This window comes from Chenopodium album, chromosome 14 (genome assembly GCF_948465745.1).
Source record: "Chenopodium album chromosome 14, dcCheAlbu1.1, whole genome shotgun sequence".
NCBI classification, from domain to species: domain Eukaryota; kingdom Viridiplantae; phylum Streptophyta; class Magnoliopsida; order Caryophyllales; family Amaranthaceae; genus Chenopodium; species Chenopodium album.
This window is the reverse complement of record NC_137847.1, coordinates 41,866,667-41,882,579: the sequence shown is the minus strand read 5'-3', so window position 1 is coordinate 41,882,579 and position 15,913 is coordinate 41,866,667. Positions and strand designations below refer to the sequence as shown.

General features: G+C 32.3%; 1 long non-coding RNA gene across 1 annotated transcript; it reads right to left on the bottom strand.

The window, feature by feature from the left end:
• Window positions 1–4,842: 4,842 nt before the first annotated feature.
• On the bottom strand, window positions 4,843–9,937 carry LOC145579254 (uncharacterized). Its single transcript, XR_014099098.1, has 7 exons — window positions 9,733–9,937; window positions 8,734–8,859; window positions 8,178–8,264; window positions 7,815–7,969; window positions 6,589–6,787; window positions 5,535–5,610; window positions 4,843–5,067 (listed from the first exon to the last, which is right to left on the bottom strand). It is a non-coding gene; the product is annotated as an uncharacterized LOC145579254 (long non-coding RNA).
• Window positions 9,938–15,913: the final 5,976 nt, after the last annotated feature.

Genomic DNA, 15,913 nt, shown 5'->3' with positions numbered 1-15,913 from the left:
TGAGCTTCTTCATCTCCCACGCAATTCATCTTCATCTCCCTTTTTAAATCAACCTTTAATCAAGCTTAGTTGTTCATTTTCCTTTAATTTTAGCCCCTCAATCTTCTTCACCCTTCATTAGTAGCCTCATTTTGAATTCATTACTCCAAATAATAATTCTTTAATCACTTAGAATTGTATGAGTGACAAAATTATTCATGCTCACGAACTAACTATCAAACAATATTCTGATCAACCATGTGTTCAAAATACAAAACTTTAGAAATTGTTTCTATAATAAGCATGTACGTCGGACAGGCCAAAAGCCTAGTTATGTTTTGAAGACCGTACAAAATTAAACAGACATTATATTATGAGACAGTAGAGGAATTATAAGGGACTTCAAACGAATAGATTTTTATTTAAATTCTGTTATTTATATGGATATTGGTGGACCTTGAAACATAATTTATGGTAGGGAGAAGTTACATGCAATTAATTTATAACAAATAATTAACCTATTGTACGATGAAAGTGAGTGTGACAGGCAAATGGTGCATTAATGGAATTAGGTCTTGGCATTGAAGTTCTGTGTAAAATATCAGCATCATTTGATAGTTGTATCGGGGCTACATTCATACTATTGCATTATTTTGGGTGGTCCCAATTTTAAAATTAGGTTTCCTTTTGAATTACTATGTACTTTCTGCAGTTTCTTGTGCATTTGTTTTCTTGAGTAAATTAACGTAACATTCTTTTTCTACATGAAAGTCCATGTTCTTCTTCCTTAGATTCTTTCTTGTTTATGATTAAAGAACCTATTTTTAAGCAACATTAATTAGAAAAAATAAATAAATAAATAATCGTAGAAGAAAAATTAGTGTAAAAGTACCTTTATTCTTCAAAAGAAGTCAAACAATTTTACCCTTTTCGTGTTCCATTGCAATGCAAATTCTTATGGTGTTGGTTAACAAATTGTAGCCAACTTAAAGAAGCAAACTAAGTTGTAGACAACATGTAAAAGTTTAGTTAAATGTTTGCACATTCTAATATATTTTCCTGACAAAGATCAATGGCAATGATATTGTAGATATCATCAGCATCAATTATTCATTTTTTTTTTTAATGTACATAAACCGAATTTACACAGTTTATCCTTGCGGTGGTAGTGGACAATCCTATAAGAAAAGGAGAGTTTGATTCACTTATTGGATTAATTAAAACTGATTAAAATAGATAATGATAGATGAAATTTTTATGATAAGAATTTATTAGGAAATTTTAGAAAATAACACCACAAAATAACCCAAATTTTAATTATAACACTACAAAACAAAAAAAAAAAAAAAAAAATGATTATAACAACACCTAAAAACTCATAAAATTGATTTCACCACCAGTTGCTAACGCCATCCAAAAAACCGTTAATGGGTCCCACACTGTATTGTCGGTTAACTAATGGATAAAAAAAGAAAAATTAAAAAAAAAAGAAAAATTAAAAATACAAAATGTAAAACCCTAAAATCCTAACCCAGCCACCACCTTCACCACAGGCACCGGTTCTCTCTGGCCCGTCCGTCGTCACCCCAAGTCCCCAACCCAGCTTCTAATGTCGTCACCCTCCCAACCAACCACCGTTGACCGACGAAACCAGCTCAGCAACCACCGTGGACCATCAAAAACGCCAGCCCAACTGTACCCAACCTCAACCTCGATTTGGTTTCTGGATACAGGGTTGGGTTTAGGTGAGGGTTTAGGTGAGGGTGAGCGTGAGAGGAGTAGGTCGGTTAATGGGTTTGGGGATGGGTGTGGGTTGGGGTTTTGGCGGTTCGGCAACAGTGGTGGGGGTGATGTGTTGTTGTCGGGCCGGGGTTGGTTTGGGTTGGGGTTTCGCTGGTTCAATGACATTTTCTCCAAGTTGACGACGGTTTCAGTAAGGGAGATGGTGACGGGGGCTGGGTTGGGGTGATGGCGATGCCTGGATAGGGTTGACGGCAGCGGGAATCGGCGCTGGTGGTGGGGCTGGTGGCTGGGTTTGGATTTTATTGTTTTTCCTTTTTTTTTCTTTTTCTTTTTTTTTTATTTTATTTTTTCTTTTATTTTATCCAATAGAAGATTGACACATGTATAGTGTGGGGCCCATTTAACGATTTTTTTGGACGGTAAAGTTAAGTGGTGGTGAAATCAAAATTTTAAGTTTTTTGGTGGTGTTATAATAAAAGTTTTAAAATTTGTGATGTTATAATTAAAATTCAGTAATTTTTGTGGTGTTATTTTCTAAAAAATCCAATTTATTAAAATGAAATGAAATTTATTTGGAAATCGATTGGAGAGGGTACAAGTTCGTAAGGCTCCATAATTTGACCTTCAAAATCCTTTTTATGGAAGCACAATTTTCTAATACGTTTCTAAAAAAGGAAAGTGGGAAATCACTTGTGAAAATGATTATCAATTTACCATTTTTCCTCTTTTACCCTTTGGGTTTACGGATACGTATAATCTACATTTAACAACAATCACGACGGACGGTTCAAGAGAATTCATCAGAACCTTAATTGAGTGATAATTTAATTTTATTGATTTTAATTTAACTTAGACCTCGAGTCTAATGTGGGATGGAAAATGGAATTGATATGATGTCTAGCTTACTAGCTATGTTGAAATTTTAGATAGTTGTACTAAGGCTCTGTTTACTTCACCTTTAAAAATAATATTTATTAAAAATAAGTTCAGTTTAGTAAAAAAAAGTTCAGTTTAATAAATTTAATTTCTGTTTAATAAAAACAATTTTAGTTCAATAAAATTAATTTCATTTCAGTAAAAAATAATTTCTGTTCAGTAAAATTAGCAATTTTAAAGAAGAAATATAAAAGAGAATCAGTGAAATTAATTTCAGTTCAGTAAAAATAATTTAAGTTCAGCAAAAATAATTTCAATTCAAGAAAAATGATTTCAGTTCAGCAAAAACAAGGTGAAGTGAACGGGGCCTAAGTGGTTCAATCCAAAAACCCTGTTTCGTAGAATATTTTTTATTACCATATTTTCTGTGTATATGTTCATTCTATTTTTGACAATTTGTATTTTTCTTTTTTTAAAAACAACTCGTATTTTCTAATTAACCTTCATCACTAATTCTTATATATGGTTGGCCACACCGTATTAACAGCCATCATGGGGTTACGTCAATAGTATTATAGGAGTTAGTCGATCAGTGCTATAATAGTTATTCGTCAGTGTTCCAAGGATTACTTGGTCAATGATATATGATTACTTGGTCAGTATAACTGGGCTTACTTGGTTAGTGTACTTTTATAGGGGTTATTTTGTTCTTTACAAGTGACCACAAGGTGTGGTTATCCGCACACAAAACGCGCCAAACCTTATTATATTATCAGTTCACTTTTCATTGTTTCAATATATTCATTTTTTATATTCACCCACGACTTTATATTACAATCTTTTTTCCTTTATCCAATAATAATTTTTCTAACACTCGGCCACATGTTTACACTTTTTCTCTAACTAGTCGTTGGAGCACGCGCGATGCGCGTGCTCCCCCAACGGTAAGATAAGTAGAACTCGTGGTTGTCTTCATTTTTGTGATATTCGTGGTTGTTATTCGGGTTTTGTAATAGCAAAGATACATGAATTAAGTACTAACAAGGAGTAGTGATAAAGTTTTTATTGGGAAATATCTATGGGAAAACAACTGTTATAAGTGAAGTTATCTAGAATTTGTTATAATTTAATGATTTTTGTTTAAAAAAACTATACTATTGTTTTAGATATTATTTTAAATGTAAAATATAGGATAGAATTGTATATTAGTTTATTAGACTTTTTGAAGTAGAAAATTTTCAAGTGGTTCGGAGAAATATGATTTGTGTACCGGTCATTTATTTATAAATTTTTATATGTACAATTATATGTTGGGAGGGAATAGCTTTATACTTTTTATATTTAAGATTATAGTCGCTGGAGCACACACTACGCGAGTGCCTCCCCGATGGTATGATATATAATATTCGTGGTTGTGATCGCGTTTCATAACTTGGGGTGCTATTAACATGATAAATTGATGTTTACGAGATCTTATTTGTGTGATAGTCACTAACTTGATTTTAAGTTCTTCCTATCTTTTCTTCCTTCATATATACCGTCTCTTATATTTCTTCCTCGTCTTATCTCATTTCCCTTTTCTATTCATCCTTGCTTTCTTTCACCTTCTTGTTCTATCCACTCTCTCGTATAGTTGGAATTGTTTAGTAAGTCTCTCTCTCTCTTATTCTCTCCCGACCCTTCTCACTTTCCCGACTCATCTCTCTCTTTATCACTCTATCTCATTTCTCTTTTCTATTCATCCTTGCTTTCTTTCACATTCTTGTTCCTTTTTTCTCTAACCTATCCACTTTTCTAGTATAGCTCAAACGGTTTAGTAAGCCTCCCTCTTTCTTATTCTCTCCCGACCCTTCTCTTTTTCCTGACTCATCCCCCTCTTTATCACTCTATCTCTCTCTCCCTGCCCCTCATTCTCTTATTTGCTCTATTTCTTTCTCTTCTGACCCTTATCTCTCTCTTTTTCTCCAAGACTCTCTCTCTCCCTCCTCCTGGCTCATCTCTCTTTTTTTCACCTTCAATAGTTTAATGTACAACTATTGAAAAAAAAAAAAACAGAGCATAATGTACAACCAATTAACAATTTAACATGCAACAACTTCCACTCCAAATTATCCAGATTAAAACAAATTGATTATATTCATAGATTATACATGTATCCAAAAGAAGAATCAAACCAAGCTATATAGAGCACACGATCAATAGATAATTTACAAAGAATATAGAATTTTGGGCCTAGAAAATTCTCTAACATAAAAAATGAATCTCAAAATGTGTAAAAGAACAAGCCAAAAAGCTATGAAGCTCAATATTACTACTCCGTACTACATATCAGTGAACTCTTTTGAAGCACACATTTTGTTTTGCCTGAACGACAAGATAAAGAAAAGCAACCTGTTGCATTTGAAGTCATAATTGTCATCGCTATATGCTTGATGCAATGAGCTGCAGTTGCTACCTTAGAGTATTAACCTGAAAGACTCCAATTAACCAAAACCAAATATATTAGTTGAAAAGGAATTCTTGATATCACACTTGTAGTGTCATCATATAACTTCTACCACAAAGTTAATACGGAATAGTATGTTACAAGCTTAGATCAATACTGAGATAGTTTTCTTGTTTTTACAAGCATACCTCATTGTTTTGTCTGTTAACAGACATTTATTGATCCCTAATCAAAAGCATAAAGTGTAGTAATAGTATATACAGGATTTCAAGTTCACAATTACATAAACTACATATGAAATTATACAGATCGTTGAGCACTCTGCTTATAATTTATAATAAAGTAATACATGGTGTCCATTTTGGATCAAGAGTGTGTTATAAAGGTTTAACCATTAAAGATAATTCAAAACAATTAGTTCAATTTTGAAATCATACAATCTTTTAATAAAAAAATATTAGAGTCATCTTTTTTTTAAATGAAAATTTACCGAAGAGCAACAACTCCAAGATGGTAACGCGAGGATTCTTGACTCCTTTGCTTGTCAGAGCAAATTGTCTAGCAACCTTCATTAAGAAAATAATCACTTATACATTTAACGATCTTAATCAAAAAAATAAATAAGGCCCTAGCTTTAGAATGCTGAGAAATCAAATCTTTATTTTTTACATATACATTAATCCTCATCACTTTGGCAAATTATCAATTAGTCATTATCCAAATAGTCATTAATCAAAATTGACCACATTTTAACTTTATAACTAATGTGTAAATAAATGGAAGAAGGGAAGACAAAATAAATAAGATTTAGCACCCCAACCAACTAAACACAACAACACCACATAGACATCAAATGAGCAATAACAGCCCGCTGCAATAGAACCAGGGTAGCAGACCGCGGTAAATTCCAAAAGGCATAACTCCTAGCACACAACTTCAAATCGAGAAATTCTTGAGCCTAGATTGAATAACTTTTCAAGATCTAAAACATTGATGAAGGGACTATGAGCTAAAAATTACTTTAGGTCGATATTTTTGGACGAACAGAACAGCAGTAACAGGCAGCACCAGAATAACAGCAGCAACAGCGTGAAACAACAGCTACCCTCTATAGTCACTCACAACAGCAATATCTAACTTGACAACATAAATTTTGGCAGCAAACACGATATGCTTATAAGCAAATTAAAAAGAGAAAATATTGGGAGAAAATGGAAAGATAGGGAAAAAATAACAAGTAAGCTATTCATATTAAAGGTTAGATGAAAATTGAACCAATTAGAACAAGAAAGAGAAAGGGGAGATAGAATTGCACTTGTAGATCAACAATTCTATTACAAATCAGACAATAATGCTACTAACAATATAAAAAATCAACCCAAAAAAACGATACATCACTCAAATTCAACCCAAAAAAACCACCACACCTCTTAACTGAAGCAAGCAACACTACCTAATTGCAAGCTTGTTTTTTGTAACCACCCCCAACCCAACATGTGATCCAGAGACCAAATTATTAGCGTCCACATTCAACATGATAATACCTTTAGGGGGGATCCAACCTGATGCAGAAGGGTAGTCATGAGCTGCAGTTCTAAAGAATACTTTGTGTTCCTGCAGAACCAAATAGCACACATCATAACAAGTATAGTTGCGAGTCAAGAAGGATTATCACAGCAAGGATAAGAGGAGTTTTCCCTGAAGAAGCAGCACAGTTTGGAGCCACATCCTTCCTTTTATCCCCTGCCATAAGAAAATTTCGGAAGATTCAAGCCTTTAAGGCATAGATCATATAAGTCATAGAGCATATGAGTCTTATGATCTAGTACTTTGAAAGTGTAAGAATCAACATGTGACAACAATCATCATGATACTTGCACAGAAGCTAAACAGAGCAGAAATTCTCCAAGTTCATAAAATTAAGGTTCAATACTAAGACTAACTCAATTGCATCAACTTTAAATAGAAATCATATATAATAAGCCTCGAAAAATTAAACATGTATATGTTTGTAAAATTATTATGATAGCATGCAATTAGAACAACTATACTTTTGAAATAAAAATAATTCCTAAGCATAGATAGAAACCAAACACTGAGAAGTACACACACACACACACACACAAAGTAATACCCACAAAATAATTGGAAGTGTTAATCAATTGCTTCCATACTAAAATTAAATTCAACTCTGCCAAATGCCATTAACAAAATTTCAGCATAATTAACCCATAATTCCTCAATACATAACTCATAATTCCTTAAGTGCAATCATTAAGCATTCAAAGCTGATTAGAGATCGATGAACAAAAAAATGTGTTTTTAAATTAGGATTTTCAGATTGCCATTCTTTCAATGAAGGTTTACAGAGAAAGGGATATAATATTGGTATAATGACAACTTTTATGGCTTTGCATTGCCAAATCAGTGTACTCCACAGAGTCCACAGGTAGGTTGTGGAATGTGGCAATTGCCACAGTCGGGTTGTGGTGTAGACTTTTCTCATGCGACCAAGCTGGAAAATGTGAAGTCAATAGAGGAAGAATACTGAATTTTGTCTGGCAATTTTAAAGTCGGTGCCACCTTTAATAGTCTAACATACATCCTTCAAGAATTTCCAAGAAGTTTTAGTCGAATGAGGTTTATGTGATGACAAGTGGATTGACTTAATTGTGGAATGCATAAGCCATAATTTGGCTCATCCCACAATCCAGCTCCATATTCTTAATAATTGTATACAAGCAAATGAATGAAACTACGAAAGTATTACCTTGGTACCGTCTGCAGACCACCGGGCACCATAACCTTGAGAATTTCGTATTTCAAAAATAGCACCATGTGGTTGGACAATATGCACATTCAACCATTGAGAATGACCTATGATACGTGTTATGACCTCATTGGCAAGCTGGTTCTTATTGAAATCTGACAGTAAAAGAAGAATTCATAATTATGGACTGCTTGTTTGAGGCAGGTTCAGAAAGTGAACATTTTTCAGGTTCACAAAAGTATACAGGTTAGACATAAGGATGAACCGGAAGATCCAACATTCAAACCATAATTCTGAACCAAACTTCTATATAAGATTTATGTAATCAAAATGTAGACAAAGTCAAATGCAAATTGTACTCACCATTTCCTTCCACTTTGCCCCAATAATTACTGCTGCATCTATTGACATGCTTAGTCAATGCCTTGGCACCTTCAGTCAAGGTGCAACCTTTAATCTCGAGTCAACCAAGAAATCGATTAATATGCAGCAATGATCAAAATATACAGGCAGATTTAAGATTTACAAATTTATAGTCGATGGACACATCAAACCACAAAAACGCATACAAATATCATAATGTGATCAAAATTCAGGAGGTCCTTTAATCCTTTTGTTAACATATTCAAAGTTTCTGGCTTATCAGACAGTAACTGTTGGATAGCCAAACTATTTCGACCATATAACTTGTCAGATACTTCGATGTATCAGATATAGTCTTTCTCTTAAGAGGGAGAAATAATGCTATTGAAGAAATAAAAATCCTTTTCATATATGTATAAAACCTATATACAGCATCAAGGACCTTTAGCTCTGCTCTTATGATTAACATCATTATCACTACAAGTTGAAACCTAAATAATACAGTACATGTAAAATGGATGAACATAAGAGGAAAACCATAATTAACTATCCATACATTTGATTTATGCGGCAATGCAAAAGATGAGAGGAGAGTTGATCTTGGAGGTGGAAGTGCATCTGAAATTGTCCCAACAGTTTGCTTAAGTCCTAAAAGGCACTGGATGCCCTTATGACCAAGGCCCTGTGATCAAGGGGAAAAAATCAGATAAGGGCCGGGGAGTGGAACAAATCTTCATAAAAAAAATCCGGACATAGTAATACGTCACTAAGTCACTGTGCTACAAGACCTACAACATAGTACTATTTACACCATTTTTAAAAAAAATAAATAAAAAAAAGGGCACTAACATGAGAAGACAGAAATAAAACAATAGGTATTTTCATATCCCAACCAATATTTTCGTGCTAAGGTACCAAATTGTTTTTTATTCAACAGAATACATCAATTTATTAGCTCAGTGTATAGTTTAGAATTTAAGGAAATTCTTAAAAAGTGAAAACGAAGAATCCAGTTCTCGATTCATCAAATAAATCACTCTAAAAATTAGGCAATACCCATGTCAATTATGCCTGAAAAACATAAATTCTAAATGATACTTATAATATAATATTAGACTCCAACTGTATGCAACTAATCTTAGTCACAAACTACACGCAACAACCTGAGGCATAGCTTGATCCGATTACTAATTTAATAATTTTACTCTATAATACTAAAGCTAACTTTGCTATCTAAAACACATCACTTCCTTTTTAGAAGACTTTTAATTAAATCACACTAATGAATGATAAAGATTACGCTTAGACACCAATTTTCTACTTATAATATGATACAAAATATATTGCCTTCCAGAAGCTTATGCCTAACCTACTCGGAGAACCCGCAACCATGAACATTGTATCTTGCTCAAATACACCCACAAAGATTTAACCCAAAAAATTCGAAAACATATCGAAATCAATAGGAACAGACATGCAAAAAAACCACGACAATTGAACAAGTAAAGCCCAAAAATTTGAAACTATAAATCGAGAAAGAGAAACGAGATCGAACCTGATGAATATGACGATCCGAAAAGTGTCTTCCACAACCTCAAACTCGAAGAATTCGAAGCACCATCATCGGTGGTCTTGAGTTGCTGAAGTTTTCTCTCTCTAGCTAGGTTTCTCTCTCCTTGTTTCACCTAAGAAATGCTCTGACCCTAAGACCAAGAATTTTTGTTCCTTCTGAGATGAAAACAGAGAGGGAAGTCGGTGAGAAGCAAGGGCAATTACAGCTGTGATACATAATGCAATTGGCTAAGAAAGGGCAATTTCAGCAGTTCCTTAAAATTAAGGGTAGCTATGTAATAACACCAAAAAATACTATTCATAAGGAATAATAGCAACTTTTGCATTTTTATTTATAATGGTTATGGATTTGCCCTATTCGATCATGTGCAAATACATACTCCTTTTGTCTCTAAATTTTTGCTCCATAGTTAAAATATGGATCAAACTTTTAGAACTTTGACTATTAATTGTGTTGATTTATAATGGATAATATAGTCATGTGTTATTTTGTTGGATTCTTCTCAACTTATATGAATGTGAGTTAGTACTTATTGTTAATGAGTTAATAGTTACCTTGATCCATTCACAACCCTATTAATATGTTCATGAGAAGGTAATCACATAATTATGTGCGGCAGACTTGTGTGATATATTTCATGTGTTGGCTGAAATGTTCATGTGTTGGCTAATATGTTTTATTTGTTGGATGATATGGTTTTTGTGTTGGCTAATATATTATTCCTTTTGTTGGCTGATATGATTTTTTTTAAATTTTTTTTTTTTTTGATATGTCCCTTTTGTTTGCTAATAAGACATCAGTTGGCTAATATCTTTATTTCGTTGGCTGATATGTATATTTTAATTATTGGCTTATATGTTTCATTTTGTGGGCTTTGTGTTTATTTTGTTAGCCTACCCGTTGCTTTTGTTTACTGATTTCATCCTTTTGTTGGCTGGTATATTTAATCTGTTGGCTGATATGTATCTTTTGTTGGATGGTATATTCTCTTTGTTGGCTGATATGTTTCATTTGTGGGCTGATATGTTCCTTGTGTTGACTGATACATTTTTATTAATATCCGATATGTCCCTAATTTTGACTGATATCAAACATCAATTAACTGATATGTTTATTTTAATGGCTGATATGCGTCATTAGTTTTCTTTTCACCACCACTGATCACCACTCATTTTTACTTATTTTTACTTCATTTTCTCCTCACTAGGAAACTCAAGTAGGCACAACTCCCATGTTCCCCCAATTCACCAATTCACCAACACCAACCCAACAAAAACAGCCGCACAAACCACCGGCTGCTCCCCACATGCCCAACCGAAAACAGAACCACCGCTGCTCCCCAACTATCGCCCAACCAGCCACCATCAACCGCTACTCCCCAACTGCTCCCCAACTAGCCACCATCAACCAGCGTACTCTACCAGTAGAGAACTGCCACCAATCACAACCACCGTCCACAACCTGTAATTGCACCTCCCTTGTGACCTGCACCAGCGAATCGCGACCAAAGTACTCTATGTTAATTGAAGAACGAAGTACTCTCTGTTGATTGAAGAAGTGAAGATTAAAGAACCCTAACAATTCGATAAGTTCTGGATTCTTAATGGCCTTTGTTCAATCGATTAAGATCCGTGAGGTATGGTTTGATAATCTTGAATATGAGTTTTTCTTGATTCAATCTTTGATCGACGATTACTCCTTCGTTGCAATGGATGCGGAGTTCCCAGAGTACTTTTCCGGCAATGCTTTGAAGATCATTCAATTAGGGTTAACATTGCCACACGAACTATTAGGTGCGGACTACCGCACCCAATAGTTTTTGTATGTTCATCAAGACTATGTTGGATAGGGTATTTTCTTTCTTCTCCTTAAGGTGCATTTGGATTGCCTAGTCTTATCTAGCCCGAATTACTTTTAGATGTTACAACTTACATAAATAGGACACAATTTAAAGTAACAACTCTCATAATTTTCTTTTGTACTTGAATTGAATTGGTTAGTCTAGCATTCTAGCATGCTTATCTCTCGACAAGCTAGCATGGCTAACAAGTATGGGAATGGTGACACAACCAAATGATCGATTGTACTCAATTAGACATGTTCACTTTTCTAGTAGTGTATGTACATTTTGGTGGGTCCATTATTTTAAAGTCTTACCTTTGATTGGTGGAAAAGGAATGCCACCAAGTAATTGAATAAAAAGCGCATGGATGCGAGTAGTCAAAGTTGGTTAATTTTGTGACTAGTATTAGGAGTTATGTCACACCAAATAGAAAGAACATTATTGCTGAACTCAATTAAATCAAAGACATATCAATCATTATTAATACATAATTATTGAATTAATATGTAACCATGTGATAGTCGTCAGAAGAAAAAAAAAAGTTAATCATGAAGATATAGTACGGGGTGTTGAATTGTGTGTTTTCTAATATTCACCTATACTGGATCATATAATATAATTTAGTATGTATATGACTAGAATATATTACATACATACTTCAAATTTGAAATGATAGGATATACAAAGTATATGTTTATTAGAAATTTCGATATGCCTTGAGATTTAGTGACTTCATAGACTTATGAATTTTAACAGATTAAGCAAGGAGGATCATTTCAAGCCAATTGTTGAAAATTGTACAACTCGATTTCAAAACAATGCATGAAATTATCTCACATTTAAAAAAAAAAAGAGAGAATTAATCATTTGATAAGGCTAAGGAGTTTCCCTCACCCCTACCCCACTTGAAGTAGAATCACCTAGGCTTTATGAAGTGAACTCTCTCCATATTTATTAGGTGGCATGGCTTGATGAAATACCACATGTGAGCCATAGATCAAAAAACAAATACAATATAGGCTAAGGGGATACAAATTCCCTATTTCTATTATTACCATATGGCTTTTATGTGCTCGGAATCTCCTGCTTATATCATGTGATGTGCTCTAAATGAAAGGTAGTGACCGATGTAATTTTCTGTAAGTCTTAAATTGTGTTACCTCTATACCATAATATTAACACAGTCAAAATTGACACACTTGTTAATGTCCAAATTTCACCTTGAATAAAATAATTACGTATTAGTGAAAAGTATATAAAGATGATACAGAGTATTATAAAACTTTAAATTAATAAACATTTAACCACATTTTACATTATAACATTTGTTTTTAATAAGCTAGTAAGAAACTATAACTAGTTTTTGTCAATATATATATATATATATATATATATATATATATATATATATATATAGTGAAAAAAGTCAATATGTAAAAAGTCAATATGTCGGTAGGAATTTTTCATTAGATAAGCAATAGCTCTATATCAAGTACGGAGTATGATTTGAAAAATGTTAATAAGTTAAATTTCAGAGGATATATATATATATATATATATATATATATATATATATATATATATATATATATATATATATATATATATATATATATATATATATATATATATATTTATATATATATATATATATATTAATTCAAACTACTGATGAAATTTCAAATAAGAAATGTATGCACTCTCAACATACAAATTATAGAGAGTGAGGAATAGCTCAAGTGGTTAGAGGAGATCCTGGGATTAATTCTCACCCTGTCCTTGTGGCTCTCTGAAAATATATATATATATATATATATATATATATATATATATATATATATATATATATATATATATATATATATATATATATATATATATATATATATATATATATATATATATATACAAATTACAACTCTCTTTTAGGGTTTCTCCAAAATCTTGGTCGTTTAGGTCGGAAATATTCTAATTTTTTCGGAAATGAAACTATTTCCGACCTTTTTTTCCCTTAATTTTATTTAGTTTTGCAATTTAGGTTTTAATAAATCTACGCAAGTATGTAGATATTCGTCCGTCTACCTATGGTGGACTCGTTAGTTTTTGTTAGTTTAGTTGTTTGTTTATGTTTAGGGTTTAGCAAAAAGGTAATCATCTTTTGCCCTATTGTCAGTTCTTTGGTAAAAATATATTCGGGATCGCAACGGTTGTCAAGTTTTCAAATGTGTTCGAGCGAATCAGATGAAAATCATCCTTACGGCTACAAAAAATAAATAGACCGTCTCTTCGAAAATGTTGTATATTCCAGCAATGTGTGGGAGAGATGTACCACGTATAGTGCAAGATCTTTTCAACGATGGTACCTTTGATGAAAGAAACCCTAATTTGATTCAATTTTATGTATTTGTTAATATAGATTTCATTTGTTGATGACGAATGACTTTTTATTAATGAATTGATTGATTTGTTTCAAAAAAACATACAAATTACAAGATACTACATACTACTTTTATTGGTAAAACATTTTTACAATCATAATTATTTGAGTTTAATGATGCGTTATGATCACTTAATTTTCACTTATTTTCATTTATAAAAAAATTTAATACGGAGAAACATACTTGAACTAAATTTTAACTTACAAACACTTATTTAAACAAACTTATTTTAGTTGTAAATAAAATTTAGATAGTCATTATTCATCCATATTAGATTTGAACTTTTCTTATCAGAATCATTAACTTTTTGTCTTTACTTTTTTTTCTTGAAAAAAAATTAAAATAAGGTGAATAGAGTATAATAATATTACATTTATCCCTATGCTTTTGGGCATTATTAAAAGTAATAATCTCCACACTTGCATCCTTTTATAGGGTAGTTTCTACAAAAATGATTTTGGATTGTATTTTTTTTTCTTTTTCCGTTGACTAATAATTATTTTTAAAGAAGGTATTAGGTGTGGCAAGCCGCACTAAACAATTTGTGCATCAAGTATATATGATATGCAGTATTTGATCAGGATATGTATTATTTTATAGAGGATATGTACAACTTGTTTGAGGATATGTGTTATTTAATGGAGGATACGTACAGTTTTGTTGTAAGATATGTATTGTTTGTTATAGGATATGTAGTATTTGATAGAGGATATGTACAATTTATCTTTGGTAGAAGATACTACAGTTTGATATAGGATATGTAGTATTTGATAGAGGATATGTACAATTTATCTTTGGTAGAGGATACTACGGTTTGTTAGAGGATATTATCATATAGCCAATAGAGGATATCGTCCAGCCTATAGATAATATCAAAGACACAATTATAAATGATATCATATAGTCAATAGAGGATATTGTCTAGCCTAATAGACACAATTATAAATGATATCATATAGCTAATATACACAATTATACATATTTTATATTTAGTAATCTTTATTTTTAAAATAAACAAATACAATAATTGTCTTCCTACCATTGAAGGTCAACAATGACAAAACCACCGTTGAAGGTCCCATACTAAGCTTATAGGTATAAGCTAACATGCTCATTTATCAACCAAAATACATGCATTTGTTATCAAAACACTCACAATTCAACATACAATCACATAGGACAATCAATTTCAACAATTATACATCACACAAGAAAGCCCCAAATCGATTTTTTTAGGCATTTTTGGAAATATCCGAGAATCTCAAGCAATTATCAAGCCAAATTCAAGCATAAATCATGGACAAATATAATCAACAATCAACGAGTTTTTCACTGTCAACGATACCACCGCCAATAACAATGTTGTCGATGAGAGCGATCATTGGGTATAAAGCAAAAACCCGTTGGACTGACGAAACATTTGGTCAGTCTGAACTGACGTAATAATTTGTGTTAATTTTAAGAGACTTATAACCTTTGTTTTGACCAAGAATTAATTGTAAGTGACTTAAAATAATAAACCACTTTCTCATTCGACCAAAATCGCCCAAACTTAATGATTGTACATGTTACCATTTCAAACTCTTTGAAATAGGACTTTGTTTTCCACATTTTAAAACCAACTCCCCAAGAACCATATACTTATTTATATAGGCGCCATGAAAGTCTTAGCCAAACCAAACTTGAAAATTTTAAATTTAATCAGATAATTATAAGCTAAATTAGCTTATGATTGTTTCAAGCAGTGTGCAAGTGTGGGGATTATTTCGTAAAAAATAGCCAAAATAAATTATTTACATGATATAAAATCCCTAATTGATTTCGTGGTATCATCATCAACTTTAATAACACTAGCCTAGCAAAAGAAAAAAAAAAATACTTC